The 17,591-nt window shown below is 45.2% G+C and overlaps 1 protein-coding gene across 1 annotated transcript in view; it reads right to left on the bottom strand.

Annotated features, from left to right (window-relative positions):
* LOC135107067 (uncharacterized) overlaps positions 1-17,591 on the bottom strand; it is a 79,152-nt gene that overhangs the window by 43,063 nt on the left and 18,498 nt on the right. The window lies entirely within an intron of this gene.

Below are 17,591 nucleotides of genomic sequence, written 5' to 3'. Positions count from 1 at the left end.
CATGCACGCAGCCTTTCCCTCTCCGCTGGCCTGGCTGGTGTGGCTGGTCTGGTAGGTGTCAGGCTTGCCGTGTGTGAGTATTTGGCTCACGACTCCACTGTGGTAAGAATCCATACGCTTGTTTCTTCTCGCTAACGTTTCTGGGTCGTATTTTTAGACACTGGGTTCTTGTGACGTTTATGTCCGAAGGCTACAAAGGTCATTAATTATGTTCTTATAGGTGTTTTATCTTACTGGTGATGCAAAACCCCTCTTAAATTATCAATAGTCGTAAGAAAACCACTTAAAAACACAGTAACTTTAACTAGAGAATGGTATAGGCTGTCAATGTGAGATGCTGGGGGTTTTAAGAATACTTAGCTCAGTCACAGCTGGACCATTTTAAACAGGGTCTAGTGAAAGTTGTTAGGGCTATGAAGGCTGTTTATATGATTATAATGATAAGTCTATGTCGTTAAGAGGACAAGCAGCAATGAGACGCCAATAATCATCTTTGTGACCTTTGAAAAAAAATAAATAATCGAGGGGAGAATAAAGCACTTAAGAATTTGAACCAAGTACTCCACATTCGCTAACACGTAGATCTTGAGTCAAGTTTCCCCAATATGAATTTTCCCCCCACGGATATCCCAACCACAAAATTTCCCTCCAAATAACTTCCCCTCCCTCGATCGAGACAGCAAGGTTAGGTTAGGTTAGGAGTGATTCCAAGTGAAATCTTTAATGGCAAAATGAGTGAAATTCCTTGGATAAAATCTACATAGAAGCAGTAACAGTGAAAGCCTGGAAGTTTTCGTGGTGGAGCGCAACGACGGAATAACGAAATGCAATGTTCGTTCGTTCTCCTCCGACCCGGCACCAGTAGTATTAGTAGTAGTAGTTGCAGTGGTGGTGGTGTTGGTGGCGGTGGTGGGAATTAAGACAGCAATCAACACAACGATAACAAAAAGAAAAGCGGGCTATTTTCACACTTTTCCACGCTATGGTGAATGGAATAACAAAGACGCACTACCCACCCGCTGATGGAAAGAAAAAGACGTTGATGGAAACTACTAAACTGATTTCCACGACCTTTCAGCTTTTTCCTTCACCTGCTTGCTCCACCTCCCTCCTTCCCTCCCTCCTTTTACACTTGAGCTTCTCCTCCTCTTCCTCCTCCTCCTCCTCCTCCTCCAACACCTGCCTGTCGTCCCGCTCCGACGATTCTGCAGGCAAAAACCACCACAAGGAAACTGAATGACTGCGAAAAAGGGCGTTATTTGTCATATTAACTTGCAGCTCCCTGATTACTGTGTTTTGGCCGTAATTGCTGTTGTATGGTGGAGTGCGGAGGGGCGTGAAGGTGAGGGGGAGGGGAGGGGAGGGTAAAAGAGGGCGAGAGAGAGAGAAAAAGAGAGAGAGAGAGAACTACGAATCCAGCAATAACACAACAAAATACCTTAAATAATAATAATACAAAAAAATACTATATGAATATACATTTCTTACGAGTCGGAAACAAAAGACAATGAAAAAAAAAAGGTTACAATAAGGAGAGAGAGAGAGAGAGAGAGAGAGAGAGAGAGAGAGAGAGAGAGAGAGAGAGAGAGAGAGAGAGAGAGAGAGAGAGAGAGAGAGAGAGAGAGAGACTATGTGCACTTCCTTTGTGTTCATTTGTGACTATACGGAATCACCATCGCCTGAGAAAACCTGATTTAATGTTAGAAAGTTCCCCCCCCCACCTCTCTCTCTCTCTCTCTCTCTCTCTCTCTCTCTCTCTCTCTCTCTCTCTCTTCCTTCCTTTCACATTCACTCCCTCTTCCTCTTTCCTTTATGCGCGTGTGTGTGTGCGTGTGTGTGTGTGGCGCCACGGACGGCCACGCGGCAACATGAGGGTCACACACACACACACACACACACACACACACACACACACACACACACACACACACACACACACACACACACACTGGTACCGTACTGTACCACCAAGCGCCACAGTTGTCACGTGAGAAGTCAAAAGGTTAAGAGACATGTGAGAAAAACAGGAAAGAGGAAACAGAAGAGGAAAGGAGAAGGAGGAGAAGGAGAAAGAGGAGGAGGAGGAGGAGAGGAGAAACTATGAAGGAGCGACAAGGTTATACGGGATGACAGGGAAAACGAGAAAGAAAAAGAAGAACAAGAAGAAAGACAATAAGATAAGAAAGGAGGAGATGAGAGTGAATATGTATGTAAAATAAAAAAAAACACACACACAAAGGGGACAGGGAAGGAGAAGAAAGACATGATGAGATACGAAATAGGAAAAACAAGAAGGAAGAGGAGAACAATAAAAGGAAAGATAAGAGAGAGAGAGAGAGAGAGAAGAGAGAGAGAGAGAGAGAGAGAGAGAGAGAGAGAGGAGAGAGAGGAGAGAGAGAGAGAGAGAGAGAGAGAGAGAGAGAGAGAGAGAGAATCAATTACAACCAAAATAAACGAAAAACGGAAGAAAAAAAAAATCTACATCACTTCATCTTTTGCCTTTCCAATACTTGATCACGGCTGGGAGAGAACAGGTTTGTGAAGGGAGGACGCTGAGAGAGAGAAAGAGAGAGAGGAAGAGGCATACATACATACATAAGTGGTACAGAGATCATGAGGGAAAGGCAGGAAAGAGAGAGAGAGAGATTAAGAGGAGAGAGAGGAAATGAAGAGAAGGTTACAGGGAAAAGTAGGCAAACAGAAGTAGGTCGTTGGTGTTTGTATTGTCTGCAAGGAAGTGACCACGAGATAAAGTTGGTGTGTGTGTGTGTGTGTGTGTGTGTGTGTGTGTGTGTGTGTGTTTGTGTGTGTGTGTGTGTGTGTGTGTGTGTGTGTGTGTGTGTTGAAAGTACGATTATGAAAGTAAAACAAAGCAGACAGACAGAGAGAGAGAGAGAGAGAGAGAGAGAGAGAGAGAGAGAGAGAGAGAGAGAGAGAGAGAGAGAGAGAGAGAGAGAGAGGAGAGAGAGAGAATCATACCCTCCCCATCACGCACACATTCGCATACGTAATAATAAACAGATAAATAAAATGCAAATGAACACGCCAAGTAGTTTGAATGGAGCCGAGAAACAGAAGACACGCGTCACGCCTCTCCCCACACCAACCTCTAAAAATAAGCGGGGAAATCATTACAGCAATCACGGACCACACGAAACACACGAATAGAGAGAGGAAGGAGGATAATAAGAGAGAAGCAGCGGCAGGAAGGAACTGAGGAAGGAAACGTAAAGCAAAACAAGAGAAAAAAATAAATAAATAGCTATGCGGTAAAAAAATATATGATTTTGTATCACTTGGATAGGTTTGGATAGGTAGGGAAGGCCTTTCTCTGATTATAGGTCTAGTTTATGTAGTGAAATGAAATAGAACAGTCAATTAAGCGCTAAAAGATCCGCTGCTGTTTGTAATCTCAGCGTCTCCTCCGCGCAACGGCAAAATGTATTCCTCCATCACCCACGCCACAGAGTTCCTTTCTCCTTAAGTGGTGGCGTATATGATTTTGCTGGTACGCCTTACAATGATCAATCAACCATTCAACCTTTTTCTTCCAACGATACCCATATGATTCTTTTGCTGCGACACTAAATTAATCAGCCAGTCTATTTTCTTCATCACCTCTACATGATCTTGTCCTTACGATGCCTTAAACCAAGTCATCTTTTACTCCTCCGCAGAACAAGGCTACATTCACGCCTCATACACACTATATAGTACAGCTTCCCCTCTTCCTCTCATGCACAACACATTTACTGCTCTCCTCTATGTTGCAGGACAGCCAGCCAGCCAGCCAGCCAGCCAGCCAGCCCCCCCGCGGCACTCAATCAGCAAAATTCTCGCTTCAAGGTTCTACATAATTAGTTTGCTGTCTCACTGTTTTGCATCGCTATCATAATTATTTTTTTCTGTTCAGAAGAACTTCCAAATTATTGTGCGGCCTTTACAGGAAGTGACTCTTGCATTACAGTTCAAACAGTAATAACAACTGGTCGTCACGCCTTTTCAGCCACGTCCTTCGCCGCCACGCCGCCTGTGTTCCCTCGCGGCGAAAACCATCAACACAGACAACAGCGCAAACAACTATAAGCGACACAACACTACGCAGCGCAAGGTTAATAATCAGTGTAAAATTCCTGCGCGTCACTGCGTCACTGTGCGGGTCCAATGCAGCGGGTCCTCGTTACCACGGCACGGAGGACCTGCTGCTGCAACCCAACGATGACAAAACAGTGCCGTAACACACCAACAGATGATGACCGAGTGATGCAATGGACGCAGAGGGGGGGAGGATGGCACCATAACAGGACACCGCAGAACACACCAGGAGCCACGACAAGCCTCGCCCGTGGCCGCCGCCTGACGGTCCTCTAGCTCTGTGTTCTGCCACACCTGTCACTCACTGTCCAACACATGAAATTCTATGAGATGAGAGAATAAATCATGAAAGAAAAGCAAGACATAAACCCGTGAAGGCCATAAAGGCGTTATGGCCAAGCACGTCCTCCTGCGGCAGGCCAGACCGCAGACTCCCGTGGTGTTGAGCAGCCTTGAAGTCCGACCAAGGGAGGTCTGGTGAAGAGGAGGGGCGAATAAGAGGAAACAGAAAGAAAGGCTATCAAGAATGCCACCTGAATTCAAGAACCACGAGTAGGATCCGTGGACGAAGGAGTGATTCTTGGATGGCAAAAACGTGCCAGTAGACGAAGAGACCACAGAGCGACTCTGCGCGGGTAAAAACACGTCATGTGCAAACAAGCATTTCCAGGACTGGTAATGTGACCTTCACCCAAGTGTAGACCAGATTACAGCACCACTCGTGTGCCACCACACTTGTGTAGGTGTGCAGCAGTGGCGGGATAAACATGGAAAGAGACATACTACTTCCGGTTACAATGACGCCAAGGCTCCTGGGACCACCACTGCCACTACCGCCCCCTACACGGCTGCTCCATGGTGCTGGCAGGGACGTGCGCAGCGGCGTGCTGGCAGACAAGGCTCCCGGTGCCTGGCACAACTGGCCTTAGGAGTGTAGGGAAAGACCATGACCTTAACCGCACTGTGACCTTCCTTCTTCAGCCACCAGTGCTCCCTCACACGAGTAATGGAGACGCGTCCCCAGCGGCGCCGCAACAATTACCCTGGTATTAACGGCACACCCGACCCGCCACCGGCGACTCCTGCGGCCTCGACGCAACACCTGCAAGCCAGCACGCATTTATCAGGGATTTGGTTTCGTCCATTCCTTGCTGAAGCGACCAACGGGAGGACAACTTGCTTGGTAACTAATTCCTGACACTCTCAAGTCATCAAGGCAAGGAACACAAGACACGGAGGCTGACCACGTCCCTGGGGTGTGCCTGCACTGTGGCGGCGGCGATGATAAGCGGTGTTTCTGCGCTGTTCCTCCAGAGTGTAACCTGCAGCGCGGAGAGAGAGAGAGAGAGAGAGAGAGAGAGAGAGAGAGAGAGAGAGAGAGAGAGAGAGAAGAGAAACACGTCGATGTAAAGATCTCAATTTTCTAATTTTCCGTGCGTTTCTGCACTACTAATGAAAAACCTTGTATGCACGCACGCAACCACGAGCTGCAAAAAAATCGCCATGTGCGCACACACGCATGCACACGCGGGCGCACGCACGCACGCACACACACACACACACACACACACACACACACACACACACACGGGGCAGGTAGGCCTCGGGGTCCTAACGGTATATGGTTCTCGGGTTGCCCTGCTCACGGTTTGGTTCCACTGACACTCATACGACCAGCGGCCACCGGAAGCTGGGGGCGGCATGGCCTGTGTCCTACTTCGCCATCCACACCTGCAAGGCGGGCACAGCGACCCATGAGGAGTGGCGGGCGGTCTGAGGGCGGACCGTTCCACAACTCCCCTGCCCAGCGTGGATGACTGGGCAGTGACTCGCTGCATGGGTGTGGATGAAAGTACTCATCATAAATGCAAACCATCAACCTGGCAAAATAAGGGAACGAAGAAAGTGTGTGTGTGTGTGTGTGTGTGTGTGTGTGTGTGTGTGTGTGTGTGTGTGTGTGTGTGTGTGTGTGTGTGTGTGTGTGTGTGTGTGTGTGTGTGTGTGTGTGTGAAGTGACCACTAATGGCAATGTGAGACGTGTCGCCTAGCCATGCCAGCCACCAGCATGGGTGGCTGGTCGCCTCGCCGCCTCATCGCCTCGGGTTGGATGTAAAATGAATGGTAAGAGTATGTGCGCTGGGTGCGGGTGGCAGGTTTGTCAGCCTCTCCCAGTGGCTGGGCGACGGCCGGGTGCTTGAGTGAATGGCAGGGCCAGCACAGTGCAGTAACCTCAGTACACCACTGCATCAGTCAGGAGAGAGAGAGAGAGAGAGAGAGAGAGAGAGAGAGAGAGAGAGAGAGAGAGAGAGAGAGAGAGAGAGAGAAAAGCGTGGCCAGCATCCAGTACTCTTGCAGAAGAAAGTGAAAGCAGAGAAAGTGAAGCGAAAGTGGTTGAGCACAGATGCGCGGCCTCGCTGCATTATCTCACTTCCCGCTCTCTCAGCCAGCCTCCGGAAATTACCGCACATTTTTTCCCTCGTCTCTTTCGATCTTCGGTCTTCCTCAACTTTCACTGCCTGTATTTTTTCCCGACCTCAGAAGCTGCCATCAGCATCACGAGCCGTCATGCCACACGCTGCTCCAACAGTCTGCTGCTGCTGCTGCTGCTGCTTCTGTGGTTGTTGCGGCTGCGTGGCGTCATCACACTTCCTGCTGTGCTAACCCACGGGGGCATGTGCTATCTGCCCGAGAAGCCAAATGCTGCACACTGCAGAAAGAGCCCACGACCAATACCACACTACGATTTGATAAGCAAGTACGGAAGGCCTTGTTTCAAGGGTCCTAAGCAGGGTTTTATTTTCACCTCCACCCCCCTACTTTATAACAGGAGTTCTTCCCAAAGTGATCCTTTCAAGTGTCATCCAAGTACCCCCTCCCTTTCAGATCACTCAAAAAAGAAGCTATATAAAAATATGCGGAATAACATCCATATGTGTGTATTTTTAGGCAGTGACAATAAACGAATTAACTATATACGTATACCACTTGATTATGTGACCATAGTCGTCATCGGGGATAGTCATATCACGGCTATCCCCGTCATGGCAGTAGAAAGAAAGAAAACAAAGGATGCTACAAGAAGCCAGTGCACCTACAAGTGGCAGTAACCGTATCAAGCAAACATACCTATATCCATGTATCATCCCCATTAATAAACCTATGTCATTTCCCTTTAAAGCACGTGAGTCATGATCCTTAACGCTCCTGAGTCACGAGCTTCAACATTCGTGAGTCACGAATCAAAGTAATGCAGAGAAGTCTGACCACTGCTGAAGAAAACAATCCATAGAACAGTAAAATGAAAACGTAAGGATACTGGGGACTACAAGAGAGTAACTCAAACCATCACTGAGAATCGGTAATGAACGAAAGTACGTTTCATCATCAGACTGTTCAAAGAGAGCCACAAAAACGTGAGCATACGAGTTGGCAGTGACGGATTCAGGGCAAGTGTGAAGGGACAGTCTTACCTCGCTCATGCCTCTGCGACAGAGAGGTCACACCACTGATCATGGTGATAATCCTTTTATCATTTGCATATTATTGCTGCTAAGGAAAGGCAGAAAAAAAAAAGAAATCACGTAATTTTTACAATCAATTCTTCATAATGTTCTTCCATTGCTTTGGACAGTCCTGGATTACAGAGTCCCAAGTGCGTGGTGACGTTGCTTTATGGGTGATGTGCGGTGCAGCAGCCAGGGAGGAGGCTGCCCCGCCAGGCCGCGTGCGCCACGTGCCACAATGAAAGTGCGCATGGACACCACACCCACACCACGCCCACACCTCAGGCACCCAGAGCCACTCAACAAACATTACGAAAAAAGAAATGCATATATATATATATATATATATATATATATATATATATATATATATATATATATATATATATATATATATATATATATATATATATATATAATTAAAAAGGAAGCATACGAAGAAAACATGTTCCCTTCACTGCCTGCGGGAGCGTTTTATCTGTTTTCTAACTTTCTAAGAAGGCGCCACGCACACCACGCCTCTGATGACACTCCAGTATTTCAAGCTGAACAAAACCAAATATACTTGCCTAACACCTCACCACCACCATGACGCGCCGCAGCGTTTGAGTTTCACGTCTTCCCTCGTAATATATTTCACATGACAATCCAGTAATTTCTCTGATGAGAATGAGGTAGCATTCCAGAGTCTAGACAAGCATGAAGCACAGCTGAGTGAGCTGTGGTGCGGATGATGAAAATGTGTGGCTTGAATTACTGGATGAACTGGAGCCATTATGTGGGTGATGGGTGGACGAGAGGGTGTGTCTGTGAAGCCGGCTGTGTGAAAGACATTTTTACCACAGGCGTGAAGCAGCGCGACGGTGCGATGCAGTGCTTCTCAGGTGTGTGTAATGATGGGTGGTGACCAAAGATACAGTTCAAGGTACAGAACGTGGCAAAAATAAAGAAACCTGGTGTTTGGTAAGTAGTATTAGGTAACAACCGTGCCTGCTAACGAAACTGCACTGACGGCAGAAAGACAACAAACGTTCATTAAGGGAGTCTTAAAATTGTACCAAAACGTGAGAAACACAATGAGAGTAAAATACTATATACAAAAACACCTCACGATGCTTGACAAAAAGAATAACGTCAATAGTGAAATTTAAGTCCTTCTGTAGGGGAGTGAACACGACACTGCAATATATACTGAATGGTGAAGGGCTACAACAGGCGAGCATTACTTGACGTGTACTAATTTGCGTGGACATGACACAGTGGATGGTGGAGAGAGAAAAACAGCGAAGCACGATGGTAGGTTACATAAGAACACTTGGTGAGACGACGCTAAGACTATTACATGAGGAGCGAGACTGAGTAAACAAGTCTTATCCACGCAAATATGTGACTTGCGTGCGTGACTGTCAGGGAGCACGAGGAGGGAGAACTAGAGGACCGGAGATGTGTGTGTGTGTGTGTGTGTGTTTCGAAAGTAAAATAAGGTGTAATGAAAGAAAATCACTGAGAGGCGGAACAAAAATATTATAACTACTACTACTACTACTACTAGTTCTACTACTACTACTACTACTACTACTACTACTACTACTACGATAAAAATAATAACTAAGAAAGTGCAGCAGGGCGGGAAGCAGAGGCAGCACGTGCACGCGTCACGCCACACGCTTGAGGGCACATCCGTGAATCATCGTGGCCTCGACATTAGCCTCTATGTAAATGAAATCCTTCGCCTTAACTCCACTGACACCTGCGCCTTGCAACCCATGTGTTTTATCTGATGCGAGGCAATACACAAGGACTGACCGAGGACTAACACTGTTTCGCTTCCCACCTCAAAATGCGTGGCTAAATTCTGATGCTTTTCGTTACTTCTGTGTGGAATTTAACAGGTCGACTCAACTGAAACCCTTTGGAAATCTGCGTATTTATTATTCTTTTATATTTTTCTATTCATTTATTCTATTTATATATTATCAGGCCTTGACCAGACTCGTTTCCATGTAAAAACACTGTTCATACACAGATACAGTAATTCCAGTGCATTTTCCTCGTAGTGTTTCCTCCGCATATTAGTATCAAAGACACACTTATTATGTTCTTTTTGGTGGACAACATACAGCCACCCTCCCCACGCAGCGACTGCCAGGTCAGCGTAGGATTAAGTTAAAAATATCCAGCCTAAGTTGAATTTGAGTTTCCATTGCATTAACGTTTCAAGCCGGAAGCCATGGGTGCCACAATGCTGCTGGAGGCCAGGGAAGGTATTTCAAAGATTGGTAATTCATCACACACACACACACACACACACACACACTTTTCTTATGTGAATGATGAATTATTTTCATTTTTCCTGTTCCATGCATCATCATCAATATGCTTCTTACACTACGAGTATTTAATAATAACATGAAATCAATGGAGGAACGACTGAATGTGAACCTCTGGATATAAGTTGAAGAAACTCTTTTGTCTCCCCTGAAACCTCTCGTTTTCTCTTACGGCCACTGAAGAAAATATGCTTTGAAGGGCCAACAAAAGTAAAACGATCACCAATGGAGAAGTGTCAATTCACGAAAACAAGGTCTCATGTCAACCCTTCCACTGCTATATTCGTTCATTGCTAATATTCAAGGCACTGTATGAAATCATTTACATGGACACACGAAACGAAAGCGAGAATAGGACATTTAATAATCCCCTTTCTAAGCTTCATAACTGTGTATTTAAGAAAATGTAATATAAGTATCATATCTATTGTTATTCATGTTACTTGTTGATCATGTCATTTAAGAGATGTAAATAAATGAAATGAAAGTGTAAACAAATTGAAGGTGGTTAATATCGTACAGCAATGAAGGCGTTAGATACACGACATCTTGGTAAAGTCATGGCAGCAACACAACACGCATTCCAAAGGGTGAAGGGGGAGGCAAGCTAGTGAAAAAATGCATTGTGAAGTATTTTCAAGACTTGCCAGTTTTTACCAGAGGACCCAATTTTGTTTTCGTCTCCAAATTAATTAACATGCATGGACAATAGCGGGTGAGCACATTTCAACTATGCTTTGGATTTCCCTTAGCCTGCAATCCTTTGATCCAATTTTCATTTTTCAGTAGTCTTGTAATCTTGTTATGTAAGGAAACCGCCGTGCCAGCAAGCAAGAAATGAAGACTGAGAGAAAGGATCAAGCTTGACAGGAAGCACAACACACAGAGGAGGAAGTAAGTGGGGCAGGGCACTCGACTTCTAACCATGCAACCCTTTGTCGTGAGGAAAAAAAAATAAGAGCGAAGAGAGGGCTGGGATCGGGAGGGCCTCATCATTTCGGGGGCCGGCCGTGGCTGCGCGCAACTCACTGGTAAGATCAATACGGCTTGCTGTCCTAGTAAAACCCTTCCTCCTCTGCCCCCCACCCCCTGGCACCTCCTCACACCGCAGCCTCACCTGCAGTGTTCCCAGCCTCCGCTCGATGCTCAAGGCTCGCAGTGCCTCCTAACCAGATGACTTAGGATCGCATTACGCTGACATAAGCTGCCCCACGCCAACACCAGCGCCAGCACCAGCCAACTGCCTCAGGTGTGGACGCTCACACACAGAAGGGGTAAAATTGATCTCTTGAGAGGATAGCAGATCGAAAATTCATTATTAATTCAGAGAGAGAGAGAGAGAGAGAGAGAGAGAGAGAGAGAGAGAGAGAGAGAGAGAGAGAGAATATTATCGAAAAATTCAAGAACAACGTTTGAGGTCGAGAGAGAACTGCCAAAGAAAATGGACTGCCTTTCATGACAAACTTAGTTAAGGCGGCAGGGGAAGATTGTAAAAGAAAACGTATGATACTCGCAGCGCCTTCCATGACAAACTATTCTATTTCCGAGCGTGCCAACATTGCTTCGGGATCCTCTGCCTCTTTTAAACAGAACCGATACAAATCTTCCACAAAATTCAACCAGGCAACATTATCACAATTCGGTGCATCTACGGTATAAAACGTTATATTCTGGCAGATTTCGATGTGCTTTAGATTAATATGATCGCTTCTCGACAAAATCATTATTTTTATCGAAACATAAGGATTTGCTAGCGACGGTCCGGGCTGCCACTCGCTGCGCCCGCTTGAATACAACGTTATAACCTGCACGTGCTGAAAAAAAAGTCTCTTAACTGCCATCTCACAATATTCTAACGACCAAGTAGTAACAGTATTTTCAGATTAAATCAAACCCGACCAAGTTATCCTCCCCTGCATTCCCTTCATTAACGAAAATACAATCTTAAAGTTGTTTCTAGATTTGTCGACCTAGTTCACCAATAGAAACAATCGTAATGAAACCTTCACCATGAAATAGATAAGAACTTGGTCCTTATTTACTAAAATATTACCGACAATTCAACCATCTCTCTATCACTTGATTTTCCAGACACGTTAACTTTCGTGAGTGAAATGAAGAAAAGCTGGAATCTGCACTAAAACTTGCACCGCCGCTGTTGCCTCTGCAGTCCCGCCATTAGACAAGGAAGTGGTAGTCCGGAGTGCCGTATGGCGGGAAACTTTTGATGGGGTTACGCTGCTGCAAGAACATGATCATAAGGTGCCGGCAAGGCTTACGAGGGAGCGCTGTCTGTCACACAAGGGAGGTATGTAACAGCAATGCGCCGTGACTGCTTCGTTCCTTTGAGAAGATAGACACTCGCCCATTTTTCTGGTACTAAAGATTTTTTTCAAGGATGAGTAACTGGACAGTCTCCTTTTATGGGACTGAGCACCAGCGTCACCGTTTGCGGATACAATTAATTCACTAATGTGGATCCGCTCAGCAGGACAATATGACGCTTCTGCATCATTGCTATTCGATCATGGACTGGAGATAATTAGATTCTGGTAGGAAATATCAAACAGACAAACAATCTGAATACGAATTTAGAAAGATGGATTAAAGCTTAAACACGCAGTCAATGAACCCAGTGTTTTATCTGACATCAATTCAAAATGTCATCAGTAATGGATGGAGTGAGGCAATCTTGTAAGAGGAATAGGAAAGTAGCGTCTGTTGGAGCACATTTAGATTCATGATTCAATTGTAGATGCTTAGAGCTACACCTTGCACAACACTTACAGTCGTATTCTGTTTGTGGCCACGGCAACTCTTCAAGCATATCCAATAGGAGAGTGGCTGGCAATGAACAAGCGCAACACCACCCTTCTGTAACTGTTCCAAGAGATATGCTGACACCAGTACATTGTGCACGAGTATAATTAATCAGTAACTCGAATGAAGTGAACAGATATTTCAAAAATTACGGTAACCCTTCTCAACGGAATTACAAGTGTCGTGGTTAGCGTATTTCAGTCAGGATAAACTTGGGGATCTTTGTTGTGCAGTAAAATGGCACTAAAATAATCTTTCTCTCAGATTTTCAACAATTTTTCCTTTGGGTTTTTATAGTGTATTTATTTTTTTTCTTTAGCCAGTCTCCCCATTACAGAAAAAAGGGTAATGATGACATGGCAATTCAAAACGAAACGCAAAGAGGGTTTAGTATGTGGAATGCAAAGGCTGGTAGATTTAGTCATTATAATGCACTCGTACGCTACCAGAATGCAATAGGAAGGAGACGTATGCCTCTTAACGAATTACCTTTACGAATAACACGTCACCTAATAATACTACACCTCATAATACTATACCTATGACATATTAATCCTCAATTTTACCAACAACAGCAAATACGAAGAAGGAACGAGTGTACGACATAAAATAACATGCGAATCCCGGAAACACGTCCTCTTCATGGCTTCATTAAGTTATACCCTGCTGCAGTATTCCCGCCGGCCTTCACCATGCACATCCAAAGCTTACGGGTGCGGCAGAGGTGAAAGTAGTGGTAGCATCGGCCTTCCCCGTGACTTCCCGCTGCACACCACCACCACCACCACGCGGGGACCAGAGGGGCTGCCGTGGTGAAGCCAGGCGAAGCGGGAAGGAAGATTATCAGGGTCATCTTCTCGGAAATTTAATTATGACTCCCTGCAAAACTTCGCTGTCCCAATTCGCAGCATTTGGGACACACAGAGAGAAGGAAACAGAAAAAGAGACAGAACGCCAAAGAATAAAACGGTAAGGGTTAAATAAATATTCCTGCAGCACGCCAGACAATAAAAACGCTGATTTCTAAAACCTTGACCGTCAACATTTTCTTAACAGGGGGAAAAAAGTAGAAGCACGTAAGAGAGACGGGTTGCCTCCTAGTGAGAGTTGGTGTCCTCTACTTCCTACAGCTCAATAGTTCTCGGTAGTTCCTTTTCCCTTTCCTCGCTGACGGTGGCGCTGAAGGTGATGTAGAACACGTACCGTACTCGTTCACCCTCACCTCCCGCTGCCCGCCCCCCGAGTGGTGCCGGGAAGCCATAGACACAGTAATAAAGTATTCATCTCCTCACCACGACTGTTTTCAAAGGCCACAGCGATGATATGCCGGGGTCTCAAGTGTTTCTGTTATTAATAGTGTAGAAATTTCGTTATTATATCAATAGATTCATAAAAGCACCCTTAAAAACTTTTGTCACTTTAACTAGAGACTTCAGAATGCAGTGGAGGTGCAACGCAGACGTGTTTCAGGGATGGAGGGATGGAAGATTCGCCTGGGAGGTGGACAAGCCTGGGGGAAATGTCTTTGGCTTGAAGTAGATGATGGACTAAGATGGGTAGGGTGACGTGGTGTGTTGTGTTGTGTTGTGTGTGTGTGTGTGTGTGTGTGTGTGTGTGTGTACCAATGCCCGTCTTACTTATCCTAAGAGGGGTTTTTTGAGGGCCTTGTATACAGAAATTCCTTGCCATAGAACAGAAGAAACACACGACGCTTGATAAACCACAAACTGAAACACAAATTAATCACGTATACATACACAACTCGAAAGCGCACAGACTAATGGACTATCAATTAACCAAGCGTGGCTCACTCTATGCCTAGTGTGGGCGAGGACAGTCGAAACCCTAAGCACTTCTGCATCTCACCAGAATCTCCTCCATTAACTGCTACATTGCTATGGATTAAGCTGAATAAAAGATAAGATGCAAGTTTAAAGGGGAATTTCGAAGGACACCAGTGACAGTAAAAGACGCAATCGAGTACTTAAACACTTACTGCCTGTATAATTTTGTCACTTAAAACTGTGTAGGGTTAGTCAAATTAAGTAACAAATATCATATCATTTACCTGAAGTGACATGTTGATCTCACGCAAGCCTTTATTACACACACACACACACGTACCTGTAAAGAAAGGACATTTATATTTAGGTACAAAATATAAGTACTGCAGATTGATAAACAGTCAGGCAGACAGAGTGGAAGAAAAAAAAAAAGGTTCTCAAACAAAGTGGAAGATGACTGGAATGGACTCAATAATTAAATCGTAACAGCCAAATCGAAAGGAAGATTTAAAAGAATATCACATAAATTTATAGATAAGTATACTTTACACAATAGGCCGCGTACACCCCTGACTTCTTGCAACTTCCCTTGCATTCTAAAGTTCTTATAATCTGCCACACGAGGCGCCGGAACTACCATTACGTTCAATAACAGAAGCCAGCCAGCCATTCACCACCACAGGTTCAGACAGACAGGCAGACACACGTACACATATGTTACCTTGGCCCCGTTCTCAGTCACCTGCGCTCACCGTGGTCACTGTCTCTTTTGTTTCTCTTTTTTTATATTTTTCCTCTCGTGTGGCGCGCCGCTGCTCTATGTAAGGCTTCCCTCTTCCAAACATATTCGTGAGGGGCTGCGATGATGTAATGGTGGTCGTGATGGCGGTGGTTGACATGGGTGTGGTGTGGGCGATGGTGATGACGGATGTGTTGTTGGTGGTACTGACATTACAAAATCGAGGGCGACGATAGTGATAGATGATGATGGTGGTGGTGGTGGTGGTAAAATGGATGACGGTATGATAATGATAGTGTTGTTGTTGTTGGTGGTGGTGGTGGAGGTAATGGTGGTGGTGAAGAGGAGGAAGAAGGGGGAAAACAAAGGAAAACAAAGAAACACGAGGAAAGAACAAATAAAAGCAGGACACTGACACAAACGAGGCTGTTTTGTGATGTACACCTAACAGAAAAGGAAAAAGAAGATGGTTTTGAGGAGAACGAGTAGAAACAGACAGGAAACATGACAGACAGACAGACAGACAGACAGACAGACAGACAAAAGGTAGAAAACACACACACACACACACACCGATAATTATTAAACTATAACAAATTAATATAAAGGTCAGGTGAACGTGACAGCTCTGGTGGTGGCGATCGGGCTTAAGGCATTATAAGTACCGGGAACTGGCGGGGGAGGATAAAGGGGCTGTACCACCACGCCTGTGTTTCCACGTGCAGGTGTGGCCGTCTACCTGTGTGTCTTGCAGGCCAGACGCTCCGCCCCTCCCCTAGAACAGTCACTAGTCGATGGAAGTTGGCATCTGGTGGGGTCGTGTCTCGTTCCTCGATGTTAAGTAAGGATTTTTTTTTCTTTTTTTTTTCTTTTTTAATCATCCTCTTTCATTCCACTGCGGGGACAAACTTTCCCTGCTTCTCTTTCGGCTTGTTATCTATCCCAGGCCATCCCAGTAAGAAAGTGAAGGAATAAATACACACATAAATAAACAAATGTATAAAACAAACTAAATGAACAGTCAATAATAAATGGAAGACTGTAGTCACTGTGCTGCAAACAAATATTTTTTTAATCCTCATTACGTATGCACACAAGTTCAGCTGGTGTTTCGCATTCCCGTGGTGGTCGAGGTGCGGTCAGTGTTACAAGTGATGGCAGGCAATGTGCAATGAGCCTTCGTCTTTAGCACCCTACGACTCTCACTCTTGACAAGATAGTGTAGTTTATCATAAAAAAAAAAAGTTTCCCTGGGGGCTGACAGGTTTCTTGCTGTTTTATCCCTGTGTTCTGTATTTAAACTTAACGTAATCTGGTGTTCAGTACAAATAACCTCCAAGTTCTGCCTCGGGTTCTGCAGCGCCTCCCTTCACTCGCCTTGGACTTACAAGAACTACTTTCAGAATAATAAAAGCGGTGCTGTTGAATCCATGCATGACAACCTGATATTCTCATCCAGACCTGCAGTAGGCCACACCCACTCCCTGCCCCTCGGGTGGTGTCTGGCTGATACAGGCGGCATCTCGGTCAATACACAAGTCATTGGCCGTCAGTCATCTGCTCTTAGGTGGATCATAGGATTTCAGGGTTACTCCGGCACTGCTTCGTGATAAAATGCTCGGGCCCATAGCAACCAGCACATAACCCAACATGAAATTGATCGAGTGGAATATCTGAGTTACAAAAATTAAGTATTTCATCGAACGAAAACCAGTGATATAACAGCGAACAGTTCGGTACTATAAACTTAGGTACAGTACCAAAATATTAGATACTTTTATCATTTAATTACCAAGGCTTTTATCATCTACGTAAACATTATATTTTTTCTTTTCTAATAGTTGGTAATTGAGATGTGAGTGATGACGGTAAACATTACATCGTTCAGGTATTACGTTCATTATAAACTTTTACACATCTACATCACATCAACGGGAAATAACAATAAACTGACACCAAAACTTGAATAGAAACCGAGGCGAGGGAATCACCGCAACATGATCAAATATAACGGGGGAAATGAAATCTGATTCGGTCCAGGTTCACACCAGATGACTAACACTATCACTGTCGTGCACCACTGCCTGCCACAACTTGAGGCTTATTAGCTGCCACACAAGAACGACTCCGCCAATCAGAGCCCACGTGAGAGGAAGGGGGAGGCCTGCCAGGTGCAATTCTTCATGGGAGCGGCGCAGGAAGTAGCGAGGCGTGAGGCGTTTGGTGACAATGGCGAGGCGTGGAGGGGGTCATGTGGAGGGGCAGGAAGTGCGACCGCATTGAGTGATTCAGGTGATGAGCCACACTGACTCTACTTAAG

This window comes from Scylla paramamosain, chromosome 14 (genome assembly GCF_035594125.1).
Source record: "Scylla paramamosain isolate STU-SP2022 chromosome 14, ASM3559412v1, whole genome shotgun sequence".
NCBI lineage: Eukaryota > Metazoa > Arthropoda > Malacostraca > Decapoda > Portunidae > Scylla > Scylla paramamosain.
Note: the sequence above shows the minus strand (reverse complement) of the source record. Positions and strands in the feature narration are given on the sequence as shown.